This window comes from Molossus molossus, unplaced genomic scaffold, assembly GCF_014108415.1.
Source record: "Molossus molossus isolate mMolMol1 unplaced genomic scaffold, mMolMol1.p scaffold_m16_p_2, whole genome shotgun sequence".
Lineage (NCBI taxonomy): Eukaryota > Metazoa > Chordata > Mammalia > Chiroptera > Molossidae > Molossus > Molossus molossus.
Window position 1 is genome coordinate 95,886,581 of NW_023425355.1, and position 6,522 is coordinate 95,893,102.

A 6,522-nucleotide genomic window follows, 5' to 3' on the forward strand; every position below is an offset into this window, starting at 1 on the left:
AGAAATTCAGTGAACTACAGGAAAATACAGAAAACTAAACAAAATTAGGAAAACAATGTATGAACAGAATCGACAACAAAACAGAAACCATTAAAACAACAGGCACCCTACAGTTAAAGGATACAATTACTGAAGAAGAATTTAATAGAGAGCTTCAACATCAGACTCTACAAAGCAAAATAATTAGTGAACTTAAATATAAGATATTTGAAATTATCCAGTGTGAGAAGCAAAAAGAATGAAAATAGTGAAGAAAGCTCTCTGTCCAAGGAGCTACTTGGTAGCACATGTGGGCATCTTGTAGTGCCAACCTGCCCTAACGGAGGGGATGGTGGTGGTTCCTGTTGCCACAGCTATCTGTGCATAGCTGCCAGAGGCAGGCTCCTGAATTTTGCAGGCAGGTCTACAGTGCTTCAAGGGGGTTTACAATGTCCACCCATGTGTTATCCTTTAGTAAAGGTGTTTAGGTGTGAGCACTCTTTCATGAGGAACTATGGAGTTTGCTGCTTTCCAATGAGCACATGCAACAATCATGAGTTCTGGAAGCCCAGCCAAGGATAGTACCCCATCACAGAGATTCACTACTAACCTGGTGGACTGAAAGCCTAAAGTTACTCTTGTTGGAGAAGTGCTACTGAGATGGCTGGGTAATGAATGGTCCCTGCCACCTGCCACTTCAGGCTGTGACAAGAAGAACCATAGTCCTCTGGCTACTAAGGATTTTGACGATACAAAAGATCCTCTCTATCTGGTGTTGAGCAGATCCTAGGAACTTAATCGTTCCTGCATTAGTCAGTGTGAACAGTTGTCAACTTACCTAAGAAAAAGCTTAAATAAGTACTTGGTTTATCAAAAGGATTCCAATAAAATATATCAAAGAAAAAAAATAGTGAATAAATTCTATGAATTATGGAATACTATTAAAAGAAACAATCTACTTATTATTTGAGTCCTAGAAGGAAAATGAGGGAAAATGCGTATTTAAAGACATAATGGCTGAGAACTCCCAAATCTCTGAAGCAATTTGGACATCCAAGTTCATAAAGCTCATAATACCCCCAAAAGTTTCAATATTTAAAGCACAAAGAGAAAAAAGTTCCTCATATACAAGGAAGCTTCCATAAGGTGGTTATTATTCCACTCTCTCCTTACAGATCAGGAGAGAGTAGAATAATATATTTAAAGTGTTGAAATTAAAATTTAAAAAAATGACAACCAAGAATACTTTACCTGAAAAAGTTATCCTTCAGAAAAGAATGAGAAACACTTTCCCAGACAAAGAAAAGATGTGGGAGGTCATTACCACTAAATTTACTTTACAAGAAATGCTAAAGGAAGTTTTTAAGTTGAAATAAAAAGATGATAATAACATATCAACAAATGAATATATAGCACTAACTGTAAAAGTAAAAATATACAGTCATGTGCCACATAGTGACTTTCTGATCAACTACAAACTGCATATACAACAGTGGTATTTAAGATTATAATGGAATTGAAAAATTCCTATTGCAAAGTAGTAACCGTAATAATATTGTAGTGCAACACATTATATGGCTGGTGTAAAAAAAAAAAACAGCCTACTGCACTGACAGTCATGTAAAAGTATAGCATATACAATAATGTACTGTATGTAATACTTGATAATGATAATAAATGGCTCTGTTGCTGGTTTACTATACTATACATTTTATCACTATTGTAGAGTGTGCTCTTTCCACTTATAAGTTTTCTATCAGCAGCCTCATACATCTTGTGTTTACATCAATTAATTGCATCATTTTCTCTTATGCTTAATTTAACCTTGTCTTCTTTTATATGTTAATATGCTATACAGGCTTGTACACTAGGAGCAATAGGCTATAACATATAATCAAGGTGTGTAGTAGGCTATACCATCTAGGTTTGTGTAATTTCAATTTATGATGTTCACACAATGATTCTCAACAATGTATTTCTCAGAAAGTACCCTCATCTTTAAGTGGTGCATGACTGTAGTCAAATTCAGAATACTAAAATACTGTAATGGTGATGCATAAATAAATTTTAACCCTGGTACAAATGTAATATAAAAATTATTAAAAATAATCACAGCTGCCCTGGCCAGTTTTGCTCAGTGGTTAGAGCGTCGGCCTGCGGTCCAGAGAGACCCAGGTTCAGTTCCCGCTATGGGCACGTACCTTGGTTGCAGTTTGTCCCCGGCCCTGGTTGGGTCGTGCGGGTGGCAACCACTCGATGTGCCCCTTTCATATCAATGTTTCTCTCTTTCTTCCCCCATCTCTCTCCCACTCTATCTGAACAAAAAATGTCCTCGGGTGAGGATAAAAAAAATAATCACAGTTACAATAATGTGTTATTGAATATACCATATATAAAAGATGTAAATTGTGACATTAATAACACAAAATGTGAGAGGAAAATTTAAATTGTAGAGTTTTTATATACAGTTGAATTTATCACCTTAAACTAGGCATATTTATAAGATATTTTATCTAAACCCCATGGTAATGACAACTAAAAAACTTGTAGTAGATGTAAAAATGATAAAGAGAAAGGTATCAAAATGTACCACTAAAAACCATCAAACCAGAAATGAATACAGTATGACAGAAATAAAGAAACTACAGAAGTCATAAAACAATTTAAAAAAAAAAAAAACAGTAGTTAGATGCCACAAAATAGGTGGCGATGCCTTAACCGTATGTGTGTTGTTAGGCCCGAGGGCCTCTTCCGTCCTTGTCAAGGGGAGTGCTAACCTTCTCTCCTTTCATACAACACCATAAAACAAATTTTTAAATGACAATATTAAATCCTTACCTATCAATAACTAATTTCAATGTAAATAAGATGAAGCATAAGACATCCCTCATTTATGTTCCACTGCAAAAGAAAAAATTCCACGTCCATCTACGGAAAAAAAAAAAACACAAAAACTGCCTTTAAGGGAGCTGTGGAGTCCACCACCTTAAGCAAAAGGACCCAGGATGAGTCTCACCCACCCATGAATCTGGTAACAAGACAACCTCAGTTCCAGCTGTGGTCAATGCAGTGGTCTGTGACCTGGCTCCAGCCCCTCTTAGCCACAATCAGGGTGCTCCTGGAGAACACTGAATTAGACCATCACCCATGGATGAGGAATTATTTGTGGATGTCCAGGTATTGAAAGAAGTTCCAAAATTCATTGGAAAAAAAATAAATAAATATAAGATTAGATGCAGTGGAGTGGATAACAGAAACAGTTATCTTTACCTTTGTCATCCCTCACCCAAAGCTCAGGGAAAAGAGAGAATTCATCATCCCATAAAAGAGAGAGCGTGTGAGTGAGCACCCAGGTTCCCCAGCTGTGCAGAATTTTGCCAAAGGGGTTATTTCTCTCTAACCCCATCCATAATACAAAATTACAAGCTATATGAAGGGGAGGGGCAAGAAGAGCAGCAGACAGGACACTTAAAGACATTAAAGGGGTGCAAATCCCACTAACTGAATTAAAGATTCCATAACACAGCCTGCCTACTGGGAAGGGGAGGGGAGGGGAGGGGAGGGGAGGGGAGGGGAGGGGAGGGGAGGGGAGGGGAGGGGAGGGAAGAAAGAAGCAGAAAGTTTATTTGAAGAAATAATGGCTGAAAACTTTCCTAGGTTGGAAAAGAGCATCCACATCGAGGAAGCACAAAAAGTATCAAACAAGATAAACCCAAAGAGACCCACACCAAGAATATTGTAATTAAAATAGCAAAAGTTAAACAGAAAATTAAATTCTTGAATAAAAAGAGGAAAACAATCAGTTACATACCAGGCTATCAGCTGATTTCTCAGCAGCAACTTAACAGGATAGAAGGGCATGGCAGAACATATTTCAAATGTTGAAAGCATGGAACCTACAACCTAGAATGCTTTACCTGACAAAGTTATCATTCAGAATTGAAGAGAGAGAGTTTTCTAGATAACTAAAACAATATTACAAGAAATTTTAAAGGATCATCTTTAGGCAGGAAATGAAAGGACATAACCAGAGATAAAAAAAAATATAACAAGAAAAAACTCACATAAAGGCACATAGGCAATAAACACAGCAAATCAACTGTTTTAAAAGCTAATATGAAAGTCAAAAGACAAAAGTCAAAACTAAAAACAAAAATACAATAGTTAGGAAATACTAAAAGCAAAAACTTCTAAAGTGTGACATAAAAACATAAAGCACGGAGAGAAAAGTAAAAATGTAGTCTTTTAGAATATATTCAAACTTACACACCTATCAACTTAATAGACTATTATAGATAAAAATTACATATATAAACCTCATGGTAAGCACAGACCTGAACCCTAAAAATATATAAAACAAACAAACAAAACACTAAAGAAAAACATCAAACCACTAGGGAAGAGATCAAGAGAAGAAAAATGGAACAGAGAATGACAAAGACAACCAAAAGCAATTCAAATGGCAAAACTATGTACTTATAAATAATTACTTTAAATATAAATGAAATAAATGCTCTAACAAAAAGACATAGGGTGGTTGAATGGATTAAAAAACATGACCCATCTATATGCTGACTACAAGAGACTCACTTCAAATTGAAAGACATGTACAGACTGATAGAAAAGTGTGGAAAAAGATATTCCATGCAAATAGAAACAAAAAGACAGCTGGGGTAGCAATACTCATATAAGACAAAATAGACTTTGAAACAAAGAATGTAAAATAAAGAAGGGCATTACATAACTTTAAAGGGGTCCATCCAAGAAGAGAATATAACAATCATAAATATCTACACATAACAACAGAGGAGCTTCTAAATATATAAAGCAAATACTAAGAGACATAAAGGAAGAAATCAACATTACAATAATAGTAGGAGGCTTATTATCCCACTGACATCAATGGGTGGATCATCCAGACAGAAAATTAATAAGAAAATAATGACCTTAAATGTCACATTAGGCTAGATTGACTTATTAGACATGATAGAACACTTCATCCAAAAAGTGCAGAATACACATTTTTTTCCCCAAGTGCACAAAAACCATTCTCCAGGATCAAATACATATTAAACCACAAAACAAACCTTAAAACAATTCAAGAAGACTAAAATCATATCAAGTATCTTTTTGGACCACAATATGCTTGAAACTAGATATCAGCAACTAAAAAAACACAAGGAAAAAATCAATCAAGAAATGAAAAAACGAACTTATGACTAATGGAAATGAAAACACAACTTTCCAAAATTTATGAAATTCAGCACAAGGAGTTCTAAGAAGAAATTTCATACCTATACAGGTTACATCAAGAAACAAGGAAAAAAATTAAATTTATATCTAAAAAAAAAAAAAAAGAAGAAGAATCAAACCCAAAGTTAATGTCTATCTTTCTTAAACTATTCCGAAAATTGAAGACAAAGGAACACTTCTAAACTCATTCTACAAAGCCACCATTACACTGATACCAAAAGTAGACACAGGTATTATTAAAAACAAAAATTTTAGCCCTAGACAGTTTGGGTCAGTGGTTAGAGCATCAGCCCACAGACCAGAGAGTCCTGGGTTTGGTTCTTGTAAAGGGCATGTACCTTGGTTGCAGTTTGTCCCCGGCCCAGTTGGGGTCATGTGGGTGGCGACCAGTCGATGTATCTCTCTCACATCAATATTTCTTTCTCTCTCTTCCCCCCTCTCTCCCTCCTGCTCTATCTGAAGATAAATGCAAAAAAAATGTCCTCAGGTGAGGATAAAAAAAAAAAAAAATCAAAAACAAAATGAAAATTTCAGACCAATATCCTTAAAGAACATAGATGCAAAAATTCTCAAAAAACTATTTGGAAATAAAATTCGATAACAAATTAAAAGAATTAGACACAATGACCAAGTGGGATTTATCCAAGGAATGGAAGGACTGAAAAATTATATAATTGATAAAAATTATATGATCATCTCAATGGATGCAAAAAAAGCATAATAAAATCCAACATCTGTTTATAATTTTAAAAATCTCTCAACAACGTGACCACAGAGGGAACATGCCTCAACATGATAAAGGCTATATATGACAAACCACAGCAAATATCATACTCAGTGGTGAAAAACAGAAACCCCTTCCTCTAAAATCAGGAACAAGACGAGCATGCCCACTGTAACCACTTCTATTTGACATAGTCTTAGAAGTCCTAACCACAGCAATTAATCATGAAAAAGAATGAAAAACATACAAATTGTAACAAAAGAAGTAAAACTGTTACTAATTGCAAATGACATGATATATCTAGAAAACCCTAAAGACTCTACCAAAATAAATTATTAGAACTACTAAATGAATTCAGTAAAGGAGCAGGATACAAAATCAATACACAGAAATCTGTTGTGTTTCTATACACTAATAACAAACAAGCAGAATGAGAAATTAAGGAAACAATCACAATCACAATTGCATCTAAATGCATAAAGTATCTAGAAATAAATTTAACCAAAGAGGTGAAAGATCTGTACTCTGAGAACTATTGGAAATTGAAGAAAGAGGCCAAAGTGGAC

General features: G+C 34.9%; 1 non-coding gene across 1 annotated transcript; it reads right to left on the reverse strand.

The window, feature by feature from the left end:
* Positions 1 to 2,652: 2,652 nt before the first annotated feature.
* On the reverse strand, positions 2,653 to 2,778 carry LOC118636861. Its single transcript, XR_004960826.1, has one exon. It is a non-coding gene; the product is annotated as a U6atac minor spliceosomal RNA (small nuclear RNA).
* Between the last annotated feature and the right edge of the window lie 3,744 nt (positions 2,779 to 6,522).